Raw genomic sequence first — 15,288 nt, 5'->3', positions numbered from 1 at the left:
TTTGCCTGCCCAAGTGGTCGACTTTTGGTTACTGAATTCATGTTTTCAAATTTATGTTGGCGCATTGTTTGTGTATATGCTCCCAATGTAGAAAGCGATCGAGCGTCAACTTTTCTTTGAGTCACTTGAGCCATGGTTGAAAGTTGACAAGATTTTGCTTGTATTGGGGGACTTCAACTGTGTATGCGCCGCAGTTGACAGAGTCAAGTGCAGGCCACTTAGAGACACGACCTCGGAAGTGTTGAACACACTTGTTCACGATTATGGTCTCGAGGATGTTGGCAGTGTGTTCTGTAATGGGACCCACCCATAATTCACGCACTTTCAGCGGGATAGTCACGCTAGACTTTACCGGATGTATGTGTCTGTTGAACTTGTGCCCCTATGCTCTAGTTATGATGTTAAACCTGTGCCTTTCAGCGACTACTGTCTTTTAGGAATAAAGGGCAGGAAATCGCGTTTTCACTGGCTCTTAAGGAAACTGAATGCAAAAGTTCTGAAAGATGAAGGGTTTATTTTGCGAGTTCAGACCGAGCTAGACAAAATGCTAGATGCGCAGCCTGCTAGCTTCGCAGTTGAATGGGAAGGATTCAAAGAGTGGGTTAAAATGAAAGCTATAGAAAAGTGCAGTGGTAGCTCGTTATAAAGAGAAAGAAAAGGAACTGAATGGGCAACTTGAATGGCTGCTGAGCATGGAAAGTAGCGCGCCCGGAAATTTCACTAAAGAAACACGAGAAGTTAAATGTGAGCTCGAAAGAATCGACGCAGACAGGTACAGAGCCGCCGTTGTACGCACAAGGTCCGAAAAATTGTGGGCTGGTGAAACGCCAACAAAGCGAGCGCTATCAGACGAAAAAATATACGCTTGCAAGAAAGAGATTAGGAGCATCCTGTATGACGGCCGGATTACAGAAGATACTAAATGCATTCAGAGGGCTATAGCCGAACAATTCGCTGAACTGCTTAGCAATAAACTCAAGACCACAGACGGCTTTCATGAAGACTTTTTAAGACATATGCCAACTCTAGATGACGAAATTAAAGAGCTTCTTGAACTGCCTATAACATTGCGGGAGATAGAGAAAGCGATAAACGACCTACCATCTGGGAAAGCCCCTGGGCCAGACGGGCTAAGTGCTGCTTTCTTTAAAACCTTTAAGCATTCTGTTGCACAGTACATGCTCCATGTGTTGACTGAGGCTTACGAACGCAAGCAGGTTCCACTGTCTTTTTCTACTTCCCAGATTGTTCTGATCCCGAAGACTGACTATCCCGGAAAACGCCTGTTGGTGGGGTCATATCGACCGATTAGCCTCACTAACGTCGACTACAAAGTCTTTATGAACGTTTTAGCAACACGACTAGCAGTCAGTGATCGCGAAATTGGTCGGGTCTCACCAGACGTGCGGCATAAAAGGACGTACAATCGCCACAAATATACATGTTGCACGCAGCGTATTAGCGTGTCTTGATGCACTTGGCAGTCAGGTAGCAATGATGCAGCTCGACTTGGCAAAAGCCTTTGACCGTGTCTCTCACGAAATACTGTTTTCCATTCTGGAACACTGCAACCTTGGTTGCGTTATAGTAGAAGGCGTAAAAATGGCCTACAAGAACTGTACGACCCGTATTATAGTTAACGGCGAACTCACTGACAGACTCGCTGTACGTTCTTCACTAAGGCAGGGATGCCCGCTTTCCCCCTTGCTTTTCGCAGTTTATCTAGAGCCGCTCTGCCTGGCAATTATCTACTCTGATAATATTTCGGGTTACAGGCTGCAGTCGTCGCATGTGAAAGTACTTGCGTATGCAGATGATATAGCGGTGTTTTGTGCAGACAGAGAGAGCATCTGTGAAGTCACGAGTGTGGTGGAAAATTTTGTGCTCAGACTGGAAGCAAAATTAATTGGGAAAAAAGCTCCGGTTTTTGGCATCGTGAATGGGACGTAGCACCGGATTGTTTTTCTCGGCTACTATTGTCTACCTTGCCAACGCGATATCTAGGAGTGCCCCTGGAAGGTTATCGGGATCCCAGCTAGTACTGGAAAGAAGAAACTTTGAAAGTGAAAGACAAAGCGGACGCCCGGCAAGGGAGGCAGCTGTCAATGTTTTCCCGTGCCTCTATCTGCAATATTTTTTTTTATTTCGACGCTGTGGTATGTCATGAATGTACTGTGTGCGTCGCGGACAGCTGTTCAAAAAATGCATCGTGTTTTTGCTGTTTTTATTTGCGCGTCCGCTTGAGAAAGAGCCAGCCGAACTAACCTTTTTGTTTCATGTAAAAGCGGAGGTCTTGGCCTAGTGCATTTATTTTTGCGGCAAGTAGTCTCGCGATTTATGTTCCTACGTGATCAAAGTGATCCCTTTCTAAGAACTGTTATGCAAGTGCGCTTACAGAGGCTGCTCCGTGGAAGAATAGTCTCATGTGAGAACATCTATGGAGTGGTGACAGGCTACTTGCGCGAGGATGTCCTTTCGTGCAAGATGTTGGTAATACGATTTACCCCGGACTACCTATGCAATGTTAACAAGAAAATCTGTACAAAGCACTTGTTGACGTTATGTTGCCGATACCATTTTACCGCTCGCCACACTGTGGAGGCCCAGGTCAAAACATTCTTAAACGAGTTAGAAAGATGCCCGTCAGACCTGCAGTAAAAACATTCTTTTTTAAACTGCATTCCGGTACGCTGCCTGTCAAAACCTGGCTACATGAGAAAGGGATGTTCGTGCCATGGACAACAAACTGTTTGTTATGCAGGAAGCTCGAGACAGTTGAACATGTTTTCTTAGAATGCTGGGACCCCTTTCTTTATTGGGATGTGCTTCAGAGAACGATTAAAAAAGAGCTCCCCTTAAACCCTTACGGCATCCGGTTCTTACCAGTTGAAAACGATGATGTGCCCTACGACTTAATCATGCTCCTTGGCCTCCACAGTCTGTGGAAAACACGGATGCAGGTGCGACACGCCGATATAAATACTCGTTCTACACGTGAAAACTTTATCGAGAGTGTTGTTTATATACGTGAATGTTTCAGGGAGCAGCCTGATCCACCAGAGTGGATACCGCTGCTTGATGATTTGGTGCAACTGAAAAGATTTTAGCTCCGCACGGCGTCAGCCGAAGTGTAGCTGAGGTGTTTTTATCTTTTGTGCTTTGTATTGCCATGTCCGATAAGGCAATAAAGTAAAAAAAAAGTGGGGGTATAGCTCAGAGGTAGAGCGCTCGCTTTGCATGCGAGAAGCCCCGGGTTCGATCCCCGGTACCTCCAGTCCGTGAAATTCATTTTAGTTTTTGACTTCAGAGGGGGGGGGGGGGGGACTACGTCAAGGAAATAAATTACATCGGATTGCGCACTTTACGGCACGCATCTGGCGGTAAACTAATCGCTTTCCTTGCAGTCACGTCCTGCGCCTCCTCATCGTGAGAAGTGTACATTTTAGCGGCTCAAGCGATATTATACGTGATTTGAAACAAGTAGCTCACCTTTGCGTATAAAAACTTCATCACGATACTGTATGAAGTAAGTATTATTCACGCTTGGAAGCATTGCGGGGGTATTTTTTTTTTTACTTCAGGGGTGATTACGTCAAGTAAATCAATTACATCGGACTTCGCACATTAGGACACGCATCTGGCGGTAAACGAATCGCTTTCCTTGCAGTCCCGTCCTGCGCATCCTCATCGTAATCAGTGTACATTTTAGCGGCTCAAGCGATATCATATGTGATTCGATACAAGTAGCTCCCCTTTGCGTATAAAAACTTCATCACGGTACTGCATGAAGTAAGTATTATTCACGCTTGCAAGCATTGCGGGGGTATTTTTCTTTTTGACTTCAGAGGTGATTACGTCAAGTAAATGAATTACATCGGACTTCGCACATTAGGGCACGCATCTGGCGGTAAACTAATCGCTTTCCTTGCAGTCCCGTCCTGCGCTTCCTCATCGTAATCAGTGTACATTTTAGCGGCTCAAGCGATAAAATACGTGATTCGATACAACTAGCTCACCTTTGCGTATAAAAACTTCATCACGATACCGCATGAAGTAAGTATTTTTCACGCTTGCAAGCATTGTGGGGGTATAGCTCAGAGGTAGAGCGCTCGCTTTGCATGCGAGAAGCCCCGGGTTCGATCCCCGGTACCTCCAGTCCGTGAAATTACTTTTTGTTTTTGACTTCAGAGGGGACTACGTCAAGTAAATCAATTACATCGGATTCGCACATTAGGGCACGCATCTGGCGGTAAACTAATCGCTTTCCTTGCAGTCCCGTCTTGCGCTTCCTCATCGTAATCAGTGTACATTTTAGCGGCTCAATCGATATTATACGTGATTCGATACAACTAGCTCACCTTTGCGTATATAAACTTCATCACGATACCGCATGAAGTATTATTCACGCTTGCAAGCATGGCAGGGGTATTTTTCTTTTTGACTTCAGAGGTTATTACGTCAAGTAAATGAATTACATCGGAATTCGCACATTAGGGCACGCATCTGGCGGTAAACTAATCGCTTTACTTGCAGTCCCGTCCTGCGCTTCCTCATCGTTATCAGTGTACATTTTAGCGGCTCAAGCGATAAAATATGTGATTCGATACAAGTAGCTCACATTTGCGTATAAAAACTTCATCACGGTACCGCATGAAGTAAGCATTATTCACGCTTGCAAGCATTGCGGGGGTAATTTTCTTTTTGACTTCAGAGGTGATTACGTCAAGTAAATGAATTACATCGGACTTCGCACATTAGGGCACGCATCTGGCGGTAAACTAATCGCTTTCCTTGCAGTCCCGTCCTGCGCTTCCTCATCGTAATTAGTGTACATTTTAGCGGCTCAAGCGATATTATACGTGATTCGATACAACTAGCTCACCTTTGCGTATAAAAACTTCATCACGATACCGCATGAAGTAAGTATTATTCACGCTTGCAAGCATTGTGGGGGTATAGCTCAGAGGTAGAGCGCTCGCTTTGCATGCGAGAAGCCCCGGGTTCGATCCCCGGTACCTCCAGTCCGTGAAATTACTTTTTGTTTTTGACTTCAGAGGGGACTACGTCAAGTAAATCAATTACATCGGACTTCGCACATTAGGGCACGCATCTGGCGGTAAACTAATCGCTTTCCTTGCAGTCCCGTCTTGCGCTTCCTCATCGTGAGAAGTGCACATTTTAGCGGCTCAAGCGATATCATATGTGATTCGATACAAGTAGCTCACCTTTGCGTATATAAACTTCATCACGATACCGCATGAAGTATTATTCACGCTTGCAAGTATGGCGGGGGTATTTTTCTTTTTGACTTCAGAGGTTATTACGTCAAGTAAATGAATTACATCGGACTTCGCACATTAGGGCACGCATCTGGCGGTAAACTAATCGCTTTCCTTGCAGTCCCGTCCTGCGCTTCCTCATCGTAATCAGTGTACATTTTAGCGGCTCAAGCGATATTATACGTGATTCGATAGAACTAGCTCACCTTTGCGTATAAAAACTTGATCACGATACCGCATGAAGTAAGTATTATTCACGCTTGCAAGCATTGTGGGGGTATAGCTCAGAGGTAGAGCGCTCGCTTTGCATGCGAGAAGCCCCGGGTTCGATCCCCGGTACCTCCAGTCCGTGAAATTACTTTTTGTTTTTGACTTCAGAGGGGACTACGTCACGTAAATCAATTACATCGGACTTCGCACATTAGGGCACGCATCTGGCGGTAAACTAATCGCTTTCCTTGCAGTCCCGTCTTGCGCTTCCTCATCGTGAGAAGTGTACATTTTAGCGGCTCAAGCGATATCATATATGATTCGATACAAGTAGCTCACCTTTGCGTATAAAAACTTCATCACGATACCGCATGAAGTAAGTATTATTTACGCTTGCAAGCATTTCGGGGGTATTTTTCTTTTTGACTTCAGAGGTGAATACGTCAAGGAAATCGATTACATCGGACTGCGCACATTGTGGCTCGCATCTGGCGGTAAAGTAATCGCCTTCTTGCAGTTACGTCTTGCGCCTCCTCATCGTAATAAGTGTACGTTTTAGCGCCTTAAGCGGTATTATATGTGATTCGATACAAGACGCTCACCTTTCCGTATAAGAACTTCATTACTAAGCCGCATGAAGCGAGTATTATTGACGCTTGCAAGCACTGTGGGGGCATAGCTCAGAGGTAGAGCGCTCGTTTTGCATGCGACAAAGCGCGGGTTCGGTCCCCGGTACCTCCAGTCCGTGAAATTACTTTTTGTTTTTGACTTCGGAGGTGACTACGTCAAGGGAATCACTTACATAGGACTACGCACTTTTCGGCACGCATCGCAGTCACGTCCTGCGCCTCCTCATCGTAATCAGTGTACATTTTAGCGGCTCAAGCGATATTATATGTGATTCGATACAAGACGCTCACCTATCCGTATAAGAACTTCATTACTAAACCGTATGAAGCGAGTATTATTGACGCTTGCAAGCATTGTGGGGGTATAGCTCAGAGGTAGAGCGCTCGTTTTGCATGCGAGAAGGCGCGGGTTCGGTCCCCGGTACCTCCAGTCCGTGAAATTACTTTTTATTTTTGACTTCGGAGGTGACTACGTCAAGGAAATCAATTACATCGGACTACGCACTGTACGGCACGCATCTGGCGGTAAACTAATCGCTTTCCTTCCAGTCACGTCCTGCGCCTCCTCATCGTAATAAGTGTACATTTTAGCGGCTCAAGCGATATCATGTGATTCGATACAAGACGCTCACCTTTCCGTATAAGAACTTCATTACTAAGCCGCATGAAGCGAGTATTATTGACGCTTGCAAGCATTGTGGGGGTATAGCTCAGAGGTAGAGCGCTCGTTTTGCATGCGAGAAGGCGCGGGTTCGGTCCCCGGTACCTCCAGTCCGTGAAATTACTTTTTGTTTTTGACTTCGGAGGTGACTACGTCAAGGGAATCAATTACATTGGAATACGCACTTTTCGGCACGCATCTGGCGGCAAACTAATCGCTTTCCTTGCAGTCACGTCTTGTGCCTCCTCATCGTAATAAGTGTACATCTTAGCGGCTCAAGCGATATCATATCTGATTCGATACAAGACGCTCACCTTTCCGTATAAGAACTTCATTACTAAGCCGCATGAAGCGAGTATTATTGACGCTTGCAAGCATTGTGGGGGCATAGCTCAGAGTTCAACCGTGGTTAGAGCAGAAGGGTATTTTTGTGCCTTGGACGATAAATTGCTTACTGTGCAAAAAGCCGGAAACTACTGACCATATTTTCCTGGATTGTGAAGATTCCACCTTCTTATGGGACATACTGCAGCGCACCTTGAAAAAAGATTTGCCGCTTACCCCATATGGCATCCGTTTCCTCCCAACCGCAAACGATATAGGAGTGCCGTATGACATGTTTATGGCGCTATGTCTTCATAGCATATGGAAAACAAGAATGGCAGTGCATCATGCCGACTTAAACCCCCAGCCTGCCAGAGAATATTTCAAAGAAGGCATCGCCTTCATTCGTGAGATATTTAAAGCGCAGAATGATCCACCACAATGGATGCCGGTATTAGATGCTCTTGTTAACCTGAAGCGGTTTTAATTACCCACGTTTGCCGAAAGCAGGCAAGCGTTTTTAATTACACAATGTAGCAAGTATTAGTGATTTTTTTGTTTTGTATCTTTCCTGAGAAAGGAAATAAAGGAAAAAAATGGGGGTATAGCTCAGAGGTAGAGCGCTCGCTTTGCATGCGAGAAGCCCCGGGTTCTATCCCGGTACCTCCACTCCGTCAAATTACTTTTAGTTTTTGACTTCGGCGGTCACTACGTCAAGGAAATCAATTACATTGGACTACGCACTTTTCGGCACGCATCTGGCGGTAAACTAATCGCATTCCTTGCAGTCCCGTCTTGCGCTTCCTCATCGTAATCAGTGTACATTTTAGAGTCTCAAGCGATATCATATGTGATTCGATACAAGTAGCTCACCTTTGCGTATAAAAACTTCATCACGATACCGCATGAAGTAAGTATTATTCACGCTTGCAAGCATTGCGGGGGTATTTTTCTTTTTGACTTCAGAGGTGATTACGTCAAGTAAATGAATTACATCGGATTGCGCACTTTACGGCACGCATCTGGCGGTAAACTAATTGCTTTCCTTGCAGTCACGTCCTGCGCCTCCTCATCGTGAGAAGTGTACATTTTAGCGGCTCAAGCGATATTATATACGATACGATACAACTAGCTCACCTTTGCGTATAAAAACTTCATCACGGTACCGCATGAAGTAAGTATTATTCACGCTTGCAAGCATTGCGGGAGTATTTTTCTTTTTGACTTCAGAGGCGATTACGTCAAGTAAATCAATTACATCGGACTTCGCACATTAGGGCCCGCATCTGGCGGTAAACTAATCGCTTTACTTGCAGTCCCGTCCTTCGCTTCCTCATCGTAATCAGTGTACATTTTAGCGGCTCAAGCGATATCATATGTGAATCGATACAAGTAGCTCAGCTTTGCGTATAAAAACTTCATCACGATACCGCATGAAGTAAGTATTATTCACGCTTGCAAGCATTGTGGGGGTATAGCTCAGAGGTAGAGCGCTCGCTTTGCATGCGAGAAGCCCCGGGTTCGATCCCCGGTACCTCCAGTCCGTGAAATTACTTTTTGTTTTTGACTTCAGAGGGGACTACGTCAAGTAAATCAATTACATCGGACTCCGCACATTAGGGCACGCATCTGGCGGTAAACTAATCGCTTTCCTTGCAGTCCCGTCTTGAGCTTCCTCATCGTGAGAAGTGTACATTTTAGCGGCTCAAACGATATTATACGTGATTCGATACAAGTAGCTCACCTTTGCGTATAAAAACTTCATCACGATACCGCATGAAGTAAGTATTATTCACGCTTGCAAGCATTGCGGGGGTATTTTTATTTTTTGACTTCAGAGGTGATTACGTCAAGTAAATCAATTACATCGGACTTCGCACATTAGGGCACGCATCTGGCGGTAAACTAATCGCTTTCCTTGCAGTCCCGTCCTGCGCTTCCTCATCGTAATCAGTGTACATTTTAGCGGCTCAAGCGATAAAATATGTGATTCGATACAAGTAGCTCATCTTTGCGTATAAAAACTTCATCACGGTACCGCATGAAGTAAGTATTATTCACGCTTGAGAGCATTGCGGGGGTATTTTTCTTTTTGACTTCAGAGGTGATTACGTCAAGTAAATGAATTACATCGGACTTCGCACATTAGGGCACGCATCTGGCGGTAAACTAATCGCTTTACTTGCAGTCCCGTCCTGCGCTTCCTCATCGTAATCAGTGTACATTTTAGCGGCGCAAGCGATATTATATACGATTCGATACAACTAGCTCACCTTTGCGTATAAAAACTTCATCACGGTACCGCATGAAGTAAGTATTATTCACGCTTGCAAGCATTGCGGGAGTATTTTTCTTTTTGACTTCAGAGGCGATTACGTCAAGTAAATCAATTACATCGTACTTCGCACATTAGGGCCCGCATCTGGCGGTAAACTAATCGCTTTACTTGCAGTCCCGTCCTTCGCTTCCTCATCGTAATCAGTGTACATTTTAGCGGCTCAAGCGATATCATATGTGAATCGATACAAGTAGCTCACCTTTGCGTATAAAAACTTCATCACGGTACCGCATGAAGTAAGTATTATTCACGCTTGAGAGCATTGCGGGGGTATTTTTCTTTTTGACTTCAGAGGTGATTACGTCAAGTAAATGAATTACATCGGACTTCGCACATTAGGGCACGCATCTGGCGGTAAACTAATCGCTTTACTTGCAGTCCCGTCCTGCGCTTCCTCCTCGTAATCAGTGTACATTTTAGCGGCGCAAGCGATATTATATACGATTCGATACAACTAGCTCACCTTTGCGTATAAAAACTTCATCACGGTACCGCATGAAGTAAGTATTATTCACGCTTGCAAGCATTGCGGGAGTATTTTTCTTTTTGACTTCAGAGGCGATTACGTCAAGTAAATCAATTACATCGGACTTCGCACATTAGGGCCCGCATCTGGCGGTAAACTAATCGCTTTACTTGCAGTCCCGTCCTTCGCTTCCTCATCGTAATCAGTGTACATTTTAGCGGCTCAAGCGATAACGCATCTGGCGGTATAATCGTGATTCCCGTCTTGCGCTTCCTTCGTGAGAAGTGATACGATATTATAGTATTCGATACAACTATCTCACCTTTGCGTATAAAAACTTCATCACGATACCGCATGAAGTAAGTATTAATTACGCTTGCAAGCATTGCGGGGGTATTTTTCTTTTTGACTTCAGAGGCGATTACGTCAAGTAAATAAATTACATCGGATTGCGCACTTTACGGCACGCATCTGGCGGTAAACTAATCGCTTTCCTTGCATTCCCGTCTTGCGCTTCCTCATCGTGAGAAGTGTACATTTTAGCGGCACAAGCGATATTATACGTGATTCGATACAACTAGCTCACCTTTGCGTATAAAAACTTCATCACGATACCGCATGAAGTAAGTATTAATTACGCTTGCAAGCATTGCGAGGGTATTTTTCTTTTTGACTTCAGAGGCGATTACGTCAAGTAAATAAATTACATCGGATTGCGCACTTTACGGCACGCATCTGGCGGTAAACTAATCGCTTTCCTTGCATTCCCGTCTTGCGCTTCCTCATCGTGAGAAGTGTACATTTTAGCGGCACAAGCGATATTATACGTGATTCGATACAACTAGCTCACCTTTGCGTATAAAAACTTCATCACGATACCGCATGAAGTAAGTATTAATTACGCTTGCAAGCATTGCGGGGGTATTTTTCTTTTTGACTTCAGAGGCGATTACGTCAAGTAAATCAATTGCATCGGACTTCGCACATTAGGGCACGCATCTGGCGGTAAACTAATCGCTTTACTTGCAGTCCCGTCCTGCGCTTCCTCATCGTGATCAGTGTACATTTTAGCGGCGCAAGCGATATTATATACGATTCGATACAACTAGCTCACCTTTGCGTATAAAAACTTCATCACGGTACTGCATGAAGTAAGTATTCACGCTTGCAAGCATTGCGGGAGTATTTTTCTTTTTGACTTCAGAGGCGATTACTTCAAGTAAATCAATTACATCGGACTTCGCACATTAGGGCCCGCATCTGCACTCTTAATCTGGTTCCACATAAGTTCCAGCTAGTAAGCGGAACTTTTTTGCAAAAAAGTTCCGCTTACTTAAGCGTAACTTGCGTCCCAGATAAAATCTAAAATAGGCGCAACATTCTTTCAGTAATTTTACTTTGTTGTATACGCAGCAGCGTTCCATTTATTTCCTAGCTGGATCATAGTTCCAGTAATTCTATCTAGTTATATACGTAGCACTGTTTCATGTACTATTTGGAACAACATTTCGTATACATTTTCTGTAATTTTACCTGTAATTGTGTTCCACAAAAACATACCTGGGCAGCATTGCAGTAAAGCGACAACAGTTTTATGATCAATGTTCTATTATACTGAAAAATTATCTTGAGATTGTCGGTTCAGGTAAACAACAAGTGTATAATAAAAGTCAATGCTAACTTGTCTGATATAAATGTCATATCGGTTTAGTTATACCAGACTTAAGGGTGACGCCAACCGTGGTCTGCGTAAGCTGATGCCACGAGATGACACATCATTAGGTCACCCATATATTTATTGTGCTTAAAAATGGCAACATAAACTTTTATGTGCATCTGGAAACAGCCATGGTATCAGTGAGTGCTCAATAGCATCAATGAAATCAATTGTAAAGTCTTCAGAAGGGCCGCAGTAAAGGCATTTGCATTGTGATGTCATACTTAGGATTTCGTGTAGATGCATGCCGACATTATCCCATATTAAAACACATCGCCATGCTACACAATCTATGTGAGGTTACAATCACAATAGCTGATGCCAATGCTTTACGTGGTCATGATATGGAAGCTGAAGCCTATTTCTGAAGGCACTCAACCCTAAGAAATGCTACTCACCGAGGAACAGTCATGCTAACAAAGCCTGCTGTTCTGGCTGGCAGTACTAAGTAAGAAGGATGGAAAATTATTTTAAACACTTTATTCCACAGAAAACTTTCTGCAGCATCGTTAGGTGTAAGAAATACAGTATATGTACATAATACAAGGCCAAACTCCACACACAAACAATAAAGCCTAGTACACAACTATACAGAAGTCTGTGCGGCAAGAACATAAATACACTTGCAATAACAGGAAAAACAGTGTAAATAAAAAGTAAAACAAGTATTGGCATGCAGTATTCAGTTTCATCATTTACTAGTTATGCACATTGCAAAGTTGTCAATTCTCAATACAGGTGAGCAGTGTGCACTGGCTAAGTATTCATCTCACCCAAGCAAAAATAGAAAAAGAGGACCTTGTCTGAGGCTTCAACACAAAAGAGCAGTCAGCTAGCTGCATCTTCAGTTTCCAGCCTGGCTGGCCTTCTGGATTGTCTTTGAGAGGTAGCTCTTGAGCTGCTTCAACAAAGCTTTCAGCCTATGTGACATACAGCATTGCTGAAATGTGCCACTCTTTACTAATATGGTTTGCAGCAACACTAAGTTCTGTCCAAACGCATGCGGATATGAGACATCTAGTATGAAATAGATTGTCAAGCATAGGATTAGTGCATGCTCAGCGGGACATCCAGGCACAAGGTGAACTTTCTGTGGCTTGCATACTGTCACAAAAGAGCGCTTAATCCAAACGCGCGCCACGTGTCACACAAGCCAGCGAAAGAACACGCCGGCCTGCGGTAACTTCAACAGAGGGGGGAGCGCATACGCCTGAAACAACGACCCGAACAACGGCGTCTGGAAGTCTAGAAGAGCCTCGACGAAGCGATGTTAACCAGAGAGAGAGAGAGAGAGAGCCCACGCGCGCGCCGAGACACCTTCTCACCCGGCGAGTCGAGAGAGAGAGAGAGAGCTACAGCGTGAGCGTGCGCCAACGGGATGAGTCATCACCCCCCCCCCCCCCTTTTTCAACGCTTCCGCAGCGGCGGTCGAAGATACGAGAAAACAGTAGAAGCTTCCTAGGCTTTGCCCATGCTACGCGATCACGACTCCGATAGGAAAGTTCGAGAACGCCTGTGGAAGCTACATAACCGCCGTGTGAGAATCGTCAGTTGGGAATTAAAGAATTAAAGAGTGGGCACGGGAAGAGCGCCTGTGGGATCATGGCTCATTTTCGCTTCTTGCGGCTTTTCTACTTCGTGCAGGCAGTGGCCCGTCTCGCTACTTACCCGTGCTGTGACGTGTCACCCACCTATCTGCCACCTACGGAACAACCTTCGAATCACCCCTTGCCGGAAGATAGCGACTGTGGGAACGAGTCACGCCAACCAGTGATTTTCAGAGATTGCCTTCGAGACACATCGCCCCACTGGATCAGGACAGTCGCATCGACAAAGGAAGCAGTCCCTGCGCAAGCTTTAACCAGCATCAGAACTTCGGCTCGTTTCAGTGGGCACGGGAAGAGCGCCTGTGGTATCATGGCTCATTTTCGCTTCTTGCGGCTTTTCTACTTCGTGCAGGTTAGTAACACATGTTCCCTGTTCGCTACGCGTACTAGCAACAGATATATTTTGTTATTCCCGTGCCCCCACGCACTGTGTAGCGCATATGATGAATATGTTCATGTACTTTGCAAACTGTTGTGTTGTGGGGATGTCGAAAGCAACCCGGGTCCTGAGGAGTGGCAAAACGAAGTGCTAACGATGTTAAAGGAACTAAAGGCGGAGACGAGTAGGTTATCCCAGGGTCAAGCTGAAATTGCGAGCAATGTCGCAACAGCACATAAATCGTCCGAGGAAAAATTTGTTTCAATGAACGCGCGTATATTGAAAGTTGATGTCTAATGTGGAAAAATTGATATCAACAAAAGGCTCAGTCTTGCACAAGAGGCAGTGAAAGGCATAGAACGCAAAGGCGATGTTTTCTGCTCACGCCTTGACGACATCGAAGACAGGGCTCGTCATGATAACTTAATTTTCCATGGTGTTCCAGACAGCAAGGAATCATGGGCACAAACTGAGGAAAAAATTGTAAGCCTAATGATGCAGCATATTGACCCGAATCTAAACGACACTATAATTGAACGTGTGCACCGATTGGGTGATAGCTACCAAGAAAATAGGTGCCGACCCGTTATAGTCAAGTTCAGTCGTTTTAAGTCTCGGCAACAAGTCCTTTCACAGCGATCAAAGCTTAAATGTAGTAATGTTACCTTCACCGAAGATTTTTCACTATCTACAAGACTTGCGCAGAAAAAACTATTTGAATTTGCAAATTCATTGCCCGAGTCGCCAGCCTTCGCGGTTCGGCATGATAAGTTGTATGTAGGTAACACCTGTTACATGTATGACACCGCAAGTGATAGCGTGCAGATGAGGCAAACACATAACAATAAACCTCCCGCCTCAAATGATAGTATAATCCAAGATAGGCCGTCTGATAGTAGCAATGGGCCCGCTACTAGCACTCGCAGCCGCAAAAATAATCCGCCTTCTGCTCATTCCAAACGTACTAACAAGTAACAATCAGCAGGGGGTAGGGATGATCATGTTTCTGCACTTTTCAACCTTCCTGTTCTTTTTTCCAACGTAAGAAGCGTTATGAAAACCGGAATCGGCTTAACTCTGTTGTTTCCTCGATGAATGCAAATTTAATCATACTAACCGAGACATGGCTCAATTCAAGTGTGGAAAGTACAGAAATTTTTCAGGCTAATAGCACTTACGACGTGTATCGCTGCGATAGGGAAAGTAGGCAGGGTGGTGGCGTGTTGATAGCCGTATCTCAAACAATCCCTTCCTTTCAAGTAAATGTTTCATCTGTTCTAGAAACAGTATGGGTAGGAATAGCAAGCAAACACACTAAGATTATTCTGGGCGTATGCTATCGCCCTCCAAACTATGCGTCGCCATTCATCGATGAATTACATGACCTTCTCGGCTCTGTCGTAACCCGGTACCCTTCGTCACCTATTTTTCTTTTTGGCGATCTGAACTTTCCTAATATTACCTGGCAGACTGGTGTTCCTTTGCTCCACCCCTTTTCAACGCAATGTCAACTTTCTTGGATTTGTGTGATTGTTTAACTTTACGCAGGTTGTAACCAAACCTACCAGAATAACTAATGAATCAGCTAATACCTTAGACTTGGTTTTGACAACCCACCCTGACCTCATATCGCCAATTACCTATCTTCCTGGTGTGAGTGACCATTTGTTGCTACATT

At 44.7% G+C, this 15,288-nt stretch overlaps 1 protein-coding gene and 5 non-coding genes across 9 annotated transcripts in view; all 6 read left to right on the top strand.

Annotated features, from left to right (window-relative positions):
• LOC119445555 (uncharacterized) overlaps positions 1-15,288 on the top strand; it is a 535,946-nt gene that overhangs the window by 399,060 nt on the left and 121,598 nt on the right. The gene's annotated exons all lie outside the window — the stretch shown is intronic.
• Positions 3,203-3,274, top strand: Trnaa-ugc (transfer RNA alanine (anticodon UGC)). The gene has a single exon. It is a non-coding gene; the product is annotated as a tRNA-Ala (tRNA).
• Trnaa-ugc (transfer RNA alanine (anticodon UGC)) lies at positions 4,084-4,155 on the top strand. Its single transcript has one exon. It is a non-coding gene; the product is annotated as a tRNA-Ala (tRNA).
• Trnaa-ugc (transfer RNA alanine (anticodon UGC)) lies at positions 4,950-5,021 on the top strand. The gene has a single exon. It is a non-coding gene; the product is annotated as a tRNA-Ala (tRNA).
• Positions 5,553-5,624, top strand: Trnaa-ugc (transfer RNA alanine (anticodon UGC)). Its single transcript has one exon. It is a non-coding gene; the product is annotated as a tRNA-Ala (tRNA).
• On the top strand, positions 8,572-8,643 carry Trnaa-ugc (transfer RNA alanine (anticodon UGC)). The gene has a single exon. It is a non-coding gene; the product is annotated as a tRNA-Ala (tRNA).

The sequence above is a fragment of the Dermacentor silvarum genome, chromosome 3 (assembly GCF_013339745.2).
Source record: "Dermacentor silvarum isolate Dsil-2018 chromosome 3, BIME_Dsil_1.4, whole genome shotgun sequence".
Taxonomy (NCBI): domain Eukaryota; kingdom Metazoa; phylum Arthropoda; class Arachnida; order Ixodida; family Ixodidae; genus Dermacentor; species Dermacentor silvarum.
The sequence above is the reverse complement of the archived record's forward strand: the minus strand, read 5'-3'. Positions and strand labels throughout refer to the sequence as shown.